The following is a 10,991-nucleotide window of genomic DNA, read 5'->3' on the forward strand; positions in this document are numbered from 1 at the left end:
TTTTCCTTTTCAACATTTTGTTGGAGGAGTTTAAATTTCAGACCCGGAGGTCGTGGCCTCTCTGATCCAGCCTATCTGAGATGAGGTGGGGTGGGGGGAACCTGTCGCTGAGAATAAAAGTCCCGTTGGCTGAAGAGGTGCAGGCGTGCTCATACCTCCCCATCTACCAGACTAACAGGAACAAGCGCCTCCAGCCAGCCGGCCTGGCCAGCTGCCTCGGGGAGATCCCAGGTGGCAAATATTCTCCTGTTGCTGGGAGCGAGCATTCGATCTCACCCTGCGGAGCTCAGGAAATCTGTCAAGTCGGTGCAGCTGATGCTCAGTGGTTTTGGGGAGCGGTGAGGCGTGACTTTGTCGGGGCGGATCGTTTCTGGCACCCCATTTACAACAGAATGGGATGAACCAGAGGCGCTTTAAGGGCCTTTAGCGTCCTGTCCTTTCACCTCACACAAGCACAGACTTCCAGCAGCTCACAGCTGCATGGCTCGCTCCAAGACTCTTTGCAAAGCTCCTCTAGTGGAGCAGCCACTTTGTTTCAGGGCTGCAGATTAATGTTCCTGTGTGTTTATTCTGTGAAACTCACCTCACATAGGCTCCCTGTGATTCTGACAAACAACATGCACCTCAGCCTTGAGCTAAGAAACCAAAACTCAGACCATGACACAGAGAGACATGAAGTAGAACAGACAGAAGAAAAGCAGGAAGTCCAGTTGATGACCAGAGAAACAATTTCTTCTGCCTCTGCAGGTTTGAGATGGAGAACAGAGCAGCAAAGGAAATCTGTCTTTGAGCTGCTCCAACCCATCACTCCATCTTCACTCAGCTTCCTGTTTGTTACCTCTGAAACATAATGACAGACACACAGCTGCTTTTGATACTGTTGACCACAGTATCCTTATATCACGGTTAGAACACTGGGTTGGATTACTGGTGCATTAGAATGGTTCAGTTCTTATCTGAGTGACAAGAGTTTTTGTGTTAATGTTGGCAATTGTGTCTCTGCTGCAGTGCCTCTTTCCTGTGGGGTCCCGCAGGGCTTGATTTTTGGACTCCCTCTGTTTTCAATGTACACTGTATCTGCTCCCTTTGGGGTCTATCCTGAGGAAACATGGTTTTATAAATGCTATGCTGATGATAGTCAGATTTATCTGTTGTTAAAACCTAATTGTTCTTGCTTCATTCACCCTCTGTTTAAATGTCTTGATGACATCAAGTCATGGATGGCTTCACATTTCTCAAGTTTTAATGATCAGAAAACTGAAGTTTTTGTGCTTAGCCCTAGCTCTACTGCTGTCTCTGTTCCTGTAAACCTTGACTCCCTCGAGCCGTATCTTAAGCAGTCTGTTACAAATCTCAGGATGGTTTTAGACTCAATTTTAAGTTTAATAAACAGATTAACTCTGTTCTGCAGAAACGCTTCTTCCAGTTAAACTAAGCAGAAGTCAGTGTTGATCAGATCTGACCTTGAAAAATGAGTCCATGCCTTCATTACAACCTGACTGGACTACTGTAACATGTTCTATGTTGGGGTCAGTCAGGTCTCCTTTCACATCTCCATCTCGTCCAAAACGCTGAAGCTCGGCTCTTAACAGGAACTCGTAGGTTTGAACACATTTCACCAGTTTTGTCCTCCCTTCACTGGCTCCCTGGATGTAACAGGATAGATTATAAATTATTCTGTTGACCTGTAAGTGCATAAATGTCCTTGCACACTCATACCTCTCTGACCTTCAACCATATGTTTGTTCTCAGGCGCTGAGATCATCTGATCAGCTGCTTTTGGTTGAAGCTCAGAGGAGATCGGGCTTTTTCAGTCGTGGATCCTAAACTTTGGAACAATCTGCCCCCCAACGTTAGACAGGCCCCTTCACTTCCTGTTTTTAAATCTCTGCTAAAACACACCTGTTTTCTCTAGTTTTTAAGACAGTTTGATTTGATTTAGTATTTTATTGTTTTGTGTTTTCATAAATGCTTTTAATTAATTGTTAGTATTATTATCATTTTCTATTAAATTATTCCCATTAATTTTATTGCTGAGCACTTTGGTAACAGCTGCTGTTTAAATGTGCTTTAGACTTGACACACCTGACGTTCCTCAGATCAGCAAACGGTACTGTAGTGCCACCGTCTAAATGGATCCTAAACCTCCTGCTCACACAATAAAAGATCAGAAAAACATTTCTGTTGATAAACCAGACACAAAGAGTTTCACTGCAGAAAAACTCACACAGAACTGGAGATAAAATAATGCACTGTGGATCCTAAATTACAGAACAAAAGATAAAAATTAGCCCAATAATTAATAGCTAAAACCAGAGAAACAAAAGCTACAAACTAAGACAAGCTAAACTGTAGCAAAAAGCTAAAATTAGCAAAAGCTAGAAATAGCACTTTTTTTCCTTTCGGCTGCTCCCTTCTTCAGGGGTCACCACAGCAAACCGTCACACGAAGACTTGGCAATTGTTTTTACACCAGATGTTCTTCCTGACACAACCACAGACCACCGAGCTACCACAGCCCTCTGTGCGGAGCAGAGAGCTGCCATCTGGGGCACTCGAAAGAGCAGATGGTGGGGGTTGAGGGCCTTGCTCAAGGGCCCAGAGTGAGGCAAATGAGGGTGGAGGCAGGTGCGGGTGCTTCACCTTTCCCACCCACATTTTGATGTTGTCTGTACAGGGAGTTGAACCGGCGACCTTCTGATCACAGGCCCACCTTCTCTAACCCCTGCGCCACCACTCCCCCCAAAATTAGAAATAGCAGTCATTAAAAATTAAAAGCAGCCAAACAGTAGCTAAAGCTAAAAATGAAGAACTTAAGCTGAAGATTTCAAAGGCACAAAGATTTTCAAGGGTTTGAAGAATTCTTCATTTATTTTAACGAGGAAACGTAAATTTTTATGTATTAAAATGTATAAAATACTAAAGTCATAGCCACCATGACCTGAACGAGCTGAAGATGATGTTCAAGTGGTTAAAATAGCTGAAAGTGTGCTGCCGGTCGAAGCAGATGACCGCTTGTCCTGATCCTGGTTCTGCCAGAGGTTTCTTCCTCATGAGGGAGTTGTTTCTTTCCACTGTCGCCTTCATGCTTGCTCAAGATGAGAGTTCTGTGATGGAGTTAAACTCAAAGCTCCTCAGATAAATAATGTGAAATTATTATTTTATATATTAATGTTCCTGTTCAGTGCCCTCAGATGACTTTTGCTCTGACTTTGTGCTATAGAAATAAGCTGAACTGAATAACTGCTGATTTACACACAAACTGTTGAGCTATTGAAAATATCTTCTGATGTTCCTTTAAATGTAAAGCACACACAGACACACACACTCATTTCAACTTGTTTATTGAATTGCTTAAAGCTGTTATACATGACTGTATAACTTTACAAAAAAAGCATTTCTGATTTGTTTGAATTTCCACCTATGGTGAACTCTTCAAAATAAAAGTTTATAAATATGACGAAAATGAACAAATACATTCTGAATTGTTAATTTTTTAAAACAGATTGATCCAGGAGGTGATTCAGGTGCAATTTATCAGAGCTGCTCCAGCATTTGTAATAAAAAAAAAAAGTAAAAACACATAACCTAAATAAAATAAAACAAATCAAAGGCAAACACTTGACTTATTCTAAAAGATCTGCTTTATTTAAAGGCTCTGTAAAACTGAAATGTAAAACGTGTTGTAATACTAACTGCTCATCTTTTCATCACTGATGATGTTTGCAAAAGATCCCATGAAAACCAGTTGTCTGAGTTCCTGGAAGGCTGTGTGGTTCGGACGCAGACAGAATGGACACTTTGAATCCCCGCCCGTCATTTGCTACTTGTCACCCTCCAAGCCCTGCCTGCCTCATGTCCACGCAACTGTCAATAAAAGGCACGAAAACGTTTTCACAAGTTCAATTTTCTGTTCACATGAACAAACACAAGTAGTACGGGACTGGAAGAAACTGTTCAGATTGGTCAATAATCTCCGAGACAATTCTGACCTGTATTTAGGGATAACCGAAACATTTCCACTCCAACCACTTTCAGAGCTAGTTCACAACACTCGGCATACGTTAGTCTGCAGTCTTTACTGAGCCAAGCTGTAGGGCCTCCTGCTGAACTGATGAGAGCCTACACACAAAGCAGTTATTACCTGGATGTCTCAAGGCAGGTTTACTTGTGGTTCCTAGAGTTTCCAAAACCAGAATGGGAGGCAGATCTTTCAGTTATCAGGCTCCTCTCTTGTGGAACCAACTTCCAGTTTCTGTCCATGAGGCTGACACATTGTCCAGTTTTAAGACTGGGACTAAGTCTTTTTTTTTTATAAATCCTATAGTTAGGGTCGGCTTGGTTTCCTGAGCTATCCTTTATCCTATGCCTTTATAGGCTTAGACTACTGGAGGACAAATTGACCTCATTTCATCAAATGAAGTTTGTATTTGTATGTATTTCTATTTTAACATGTTGTTTTTGTCTTTCCTCCTAGTGAGGACCTGCTCACCTCCATCATGGACCTGCCACTCTGTGTCCGTTTCTCCTTCCTGTCCTCTCAAACCCAACTGGTCAAAGTAGATGATGCTCGTCCTGAGCCTGGTTCTGCTGGAGGTTTCTTCCTGTTAAAAGAGAGTTTTTCCTTTCCACTGTCTCCTTTGTGCTTGCTCAGGATGAGAGACTGAGACGGAGTGAAGATTCAACACAACCTGCTGGCTGCACTACCTTACACAAACAATGTTACTAAATTAATTTTTATGTATGTGAATGTTTCTGTTCAGTGCCCTTAGATGATTTCTGTTATGACTTGGCGCTAAATAAATAAAGTGAATTGAAGAAAAAAAAGTCATCTCAACTGTCAGATAATTAAGTGGTAATTAAACAGCACTCCTTAAGAATATGCTTTAAATTCAATTAGTTGTGTTTGTTTTACCAAACTATTATTCTTGTAAATGTCTGTTTTGTCTGGATTTTATTAATCAGAGTAAATTATAGGGAATTGAATGAGGGAATTTCTTGGGTTTAAAATTTGTTCAGATTGTTTTTGGACCCACTGAGGTCTTTGTAATTCATAATGTGCCATGTCAATCAGTGTGAGCAGCGTTCAGACCCATTATAATCACCAGATCAAACACAGAGCAGGTGTTAAGTTCAAGTAGATCTGTGTAGAGAACATATGACAGATATGTGCCCCATGTGGCGTTTACAGGTTCAAATGTGCAGTCTTTGCTCTGACACTGAGCTCTGTGAAGTCACAGGTGCTACTTATAAGACTGAGTTTGTTCAATTCAGTTCAGTTTATTTCTATAGCTCCAAGTCACAACAGAAGTCATCTCAGGGCACTGAACAGAAATATTCAAATATAAAAATAATAATTTCACACTATTTATCTGAGGAGCAGACTGCTTTGAGTTTAACTCCATCACAGAACGCTTGTTTTAAGCAAGCATGAAGGCGACAGTGGAAAGAAACAACTCCCTCATGAGGAAGAAACCTTTAGCAGAACCAGGATCAGGACAACAGGTCATCTGCTTCAACTGGCTGGGTTTGAGAGGAACAGATACACAATGGCAGGCCAAGAATCACGTTAAGATAGAAATATTAACAAATGAAAACTATTAAATTTTAACAATTCATTTAAGGAAACTAGGTCAATTTGTCCTCTAGTAGTCTAAGTTTAAGGCAGCATAACAAGCCAACCCCAACTATAGGATTTATCAAAAAAGAAAGTCTTAATCCCGGTCTTAAAACTGGACAATGTGTCAGCCTCATGGACAGAAACTGGAAGTTGGTTCCACAAGAGAGGAGCCTGATAACTGAAAGATCTTCCTCCCATTCTGCTTTTGGAAACTCTAGGAACCACGAGTAAACCTGCAGTCGAAACATTTCAACAAAAATAATCCGTCCAGAGGACCTGACCTAACTGTTGTATTTTTCCACCTGGATTGTTGAACATGAACCTGGATATTTTCAATGTATTGTCTTTTTCACAGATCAGCAGAAGACCCAATGGTGACCAGTAGACCGTACAGCAGGAGTCATTGACATCCAATTTAGTGTGATTCAGTGTCCGAGCTGACCGGTCAGATCACTGAAAACAAATCTGTAACAACTCTAAAGTGTCTTTGAGCTGAATGTGATGAATATGCATCAGCTGGTCTGTCCGTACTGATTCAGGATCAGCTGCAGTAACGCTGTTCTAACACAGGAGCTGCTGCACCCAACAATGATCCAGTCCTTCACACCTGATAGAACCACTCTGAAAGGTAAAACTGCTGAGAAAGCTGTGGAAAAGGACTTAAAATTAGGGGTGCACCGATTTATCGGCCCAGATTCCCTTAATTTTGGGAGATTGGCGATACTTACATGAGAAACCGATTTTACCGATTTTTTTTTTGTTTGAACAACAATTGTCTGAACTTCATTAATATTTCAAAGCACTACTTCATGGCCAGTTAAAACAAGCTTGTATTGTTTCTAGGATAATTTATTTATTTATTTATTTTTCATTTACCCTTTATTTATCCAGGTAGTCTCATTGAGCCACGAGAACTCATTTTCAAGAGAGACCTGTTTAGGGAGCAGATGGGGGTTAAGGGCCTTGCTCAGGGGCCCAGAGTGGGGCCAATGAGGGTGGGGGCAGGTGTGGGTGCTTCACCTACCCTACCCACATTCTTTATGTTGTCGGTACCGGGGCGTGAACCGGCAATCTTCCGATCACAGGCCCACCTTCTCTAACCTCTGTGTTCAAGGATGTTTTTCAATAAAATAAGATTGAAAACTGAAGGTGCATTGTGACCTTACAACATCTGACAGTGTCGCTTAACAAACAAAATCGGAATCGGCAGGTCAGACTTTTTAGAGATTGGTGACCGACCAGAAAACTACGATCGGTGCACCCCTACTAAAAATCAGAACCTTGCATTTCGATCGCCTGCCACTCTTCGTGTCAGAGCACTAAACAAAGCTCCTCTAACGTCGACAAATGACTGGGTTGTGGCTGTTTTGGCCAAAACTTGAAGACAGAATTTTAAGGAAATACATGTAAAGCCACGAGGTGTTAATGTGATCTGAGTGATGCTCAACTACCACACCCAATTTTAGCTTATTATCTATAAAAATTGACTAACAGTCATTTCTGTGGCGGTCAACTTAAATGTAAATGAACATCCAATGACTAATTCCTGAAGGTTTCAGTAAAATCAATCCAGTAATTCATGGGATATTTTGCTAACACAGAGACAAGGTTTGATAATTGGCAAAAATGTAAAGCTCTTGCACATGTTTTGTGCTCAAAATACATGTTGGTGTTCAGTCTCAGCTACTACCACACAAAATCTTAGCTCAACATCTGTGAAATTGAGTAAGACACCATTTTTATGTTTCAGTCAGTGGTGGAAGATTGTATAATGTAACACGGCATGAAGCAGACGCAGCGACAGCAGATTACTGATTGAGAAAAGAAGTGAACTTGTGTAAAAAAAAAAATGCATAAACAATTCTAAAGAACAGAAAAAGTATAAAAACTAATAAACAGAATACATCCTAACCACGTGAATCTGAATAAATCAACAGTAACTGATGGACATTCCTGTACTCGTTGAATAGGAAACAAGAAGAAGCACAGTATTTGATTGTATGACGATGACAGCACTTCATTCCAGTAATAATGTGGCAGAATCTTGATCTGCAAGGTGCACAGATCTGACCAATACATCCTCGGTTTCACTTTATATACCGTCATTTAAATCACTTATTTCTGTTTGAGTCTACCGTAACAGAAGAAGACACATCATGTTACCAGACACGACTTGTAACAGAAACAAAGGGTAGCAAACGTCAAACATTAAGCAGTTCTTAAACCAATATGATCAGAATACTGCTTCTGCAACAAATCCAACAAGTCTGTGGAGGAAGCGCAACGCAATTCACTTCTAAAGTCCTAATCTGGTCATTGTTTTATGTGACGTTCTGTTAAACAGTTTTCTACAGTTTTAATCTCGTCAGTTGTGACATCAAGCGTAGAGCGCAGAGTACGGAAAAGAGGCAAAAGGCTTCATCGATGCTAGGCTAATGGTTAGCCAAACAAGGGCTAGCTCGAAAACAACATGCTGGCGTGAAAGAACGCGATGTTAGCTAATATTAAACCAGGCATTCTTTCACATCGGTACGCAGTTGAGTTTTATTTAATACTTTTTTAAAAGCTTGAATAAAAATACACGCTTGGCTAGCCATTAGCCTAGCATGGAAGAAGATGGTTGGCTGTAACTCGGTGCTCTGTGCTCCATGAATGATGTCACAGCTGATACTATTAATAACTATCTGACAGGTCACCATGTCAAAATATGCACCAGGTTATTCTTTCATTTCAAACAAAACCAGACTATTTGACTTGTAACAGGAAGCGGGCCAACCTGTGACCAAAATGAGGGAACTCTGTAGCAAAATAAATATTACAAATCAACCTAAACTGATATATATATATATATATTTATTTATATTTCTAACAGCGAGATTTCAACAAAGAATAAAAGCTGTAGCAACAGGACATGAGGGGAAAACTGACATGGAGTCTCTGTAAGAGACTGCTTCTGAACAGCACAAGGCCTCCACATGATGAAACGATGAAGACTTTTGTACAAACCAGAAGTCCACAGTGTCTGAACCCAACAGATCGGACCTTTTTAATCTAAATAAATCATGTGCTATGTTAAAGGTAAAAATTAATTTAATGATGGTGTTCAATTCTGGTGGTCTAATAACGAGAGCCTGGTGTTCAGGAAGTTACTCTGGAGTTCTAGGAGAACCACAAAAAAGAAAAAGTGTGTGAAAGAACGAGAAAATAAATACCATAATACATATAAAAACCTTCAATCTCGGAGAATTAAGGCATTAAAAGAATTTTGGCCATTTTATAATGGGTTGTACAATGTCTATAAAATGTATTCACCTCCTTGGATGTTTTATGCTTTTATTGTTGTAATAAATCAGGGGTAGTCAATATAAACAGGCATTTTAGACAAAACACAAACTTTGATGTCAAAGTGAAATCTAATTTCTTCCACGTTTAACCAATTCAATAAAAATATGTCATGTAAAATAAGTGCTTGAATGAATAACGTGACTGACCTAACTCAACTCGGAGAACAAAAGCACACGTGCAGGTCAGGGGATGGGTACACAAGGACTGTTAAACACCAGTCTTCCCCAAGAGTTCTGTTAAACCCATCAACAAGAAATGGGACACGTGTAAATCTACCAAGATCAGACTGTTCCCACAAACAGTAACCGTGCAAGAAGGAGAATAGCGAGAGAGGCCACCAATGCCCCTGGGAGCACTCTGAAGGTGTTACAGGCTTCAGCAGGTGAGATGGGAGAAACCGTACTGGCAACAGCTGCTGCCCTGGTTCACCAGTCTGAGCTTTATGGGAAAGCGGCAAAAAGAAAGTCACAGTTGAAAAAACAAACATTAAATCCTGACAAGTTTGGTAAATGTCACAGACAAGTTGGCAGTCGGTTCTTAAACGCTGCATTGGTGGTCTCTTCCTGTTCTCCCTGTACAGTTCCTCAGGTTGTGAGGATGGACTGCTCTTGGTAGATTTACACATGTACCATATTCTTTACATATTCTGATGATGGATTTAACAAACTCCTGTGGATTTTTAAGGCATTGAAAATCCTTTAGTATCCAACTGGACCTGTGCATTTAAAAGAGAAAAAAAGTCAAGTGAAATTAGGACAGTCACTTTTAAGGGGGCGAATATTTATGAAATAATTTACTTTATTTTTTCTTCTTTCGGCTGCTCCCGTCTTCAGGCATATCATCTCACACGAAGACTTGGCGATTGTTTTTACACCAGATGTCCTTCCTGACTCAACCACAGACACTGAGCTACCACAGCCCTCTGTGTGGAGCAGAGAGCTGCTATCAAGGACGCCTGGGAGAGCAGATGGTGGGGGATTAAGGTCCTTGATCAAGGGCCCAGAGTGGGGCAAATGAGGGTGGAGGCAGGTGTGGGTGTTTCACCATTTCCACCCACATTTTGATGTTGTCAGTATGGAGTCGAACCAGCGACCTTCTGATCACAAGCCCACCTTCTCTAACCTCTGCACCACCGCTCCCCCAATCATTTACTTCATATCACATATTTTTATTTAACTCTCATGTAGACATTTGATTTCACTTTGACCTTAAAGAATGTTTGGGGGGATATTTTTAAAGGTCATGATTGATTTATGTCAGCAGTAAAGGAATAAAACACCTGAGGGGTTTATTACTTTTTATTGGTGCTGTATGTTTAAACTAGAACGATATATTACCAGTTGTAGATTGCTCTGTGTAAGACCTTAATATGGAGAACTTGAATTTATGAGTGACAGGCCTTGCTGGTTTAACAACCAGTCTGAACAGAACCAAGACAAATGTGGATCTCTGATCATAAAACTGCTCCAGTTTCTAAAGTTTCACAGCTGCTCATGCCAAAACATTTGCTTAGACCTTCATATTGTGGTGAACTTTGCTGGACGTTGTTCCTTGCATATAATTCTTTGTGAATAGCCGCAGCAGTGAGCTGTACTTGTGGTGAAGGCTGAGGCATTTTCAAAGGGATTACCATATTTCTGCAAAAAAAATAAAAAAAAACAGAATAGTGCAAAATTGTCACCAATGTTTGATTTTTATTTTTTAATTGTCTGCATTGTAAAGTAAAAAAAAAAAAAAATCCTGATGCATGCTCAATAATCCAGGTAGAAAAATCTAAAAAAGTTAAATCTGGTTCTCTGGACCACAGAACAACTGTGTCAACTCTTGAAACTGTGCCTGCAGTCAACCTACTTCACATATGGGGAGCAATATTATAGGCAGAAACATGGGTGTGCTATGGGGTCTCCAGTTTCTCCTATTGTTGCCAACCTGTACATGGAGGAGGTAGAAAAGAGAGCCTTGACGTCCTTTTCAGGGACACCACCAAGTCATTGGTTCAGGTATGTTGACGACACCTGGGTTAAAAT

Source organism: Nematolebias whitei, chromosome 9, assembly GCF_014905685.2.
Source record: "Nematolebias whitei isolate Nwh7 chromosome 9, NemWhi1, whole genome shotgun sequence".
In the NCBI taxonomy this organism is placed as follows: Eukaryota; Metazoa; Chordata; class Actinopteri; order Cyprinodontiformes; family Rivulidae; genus Nematolebias; species Nematolebias whitei.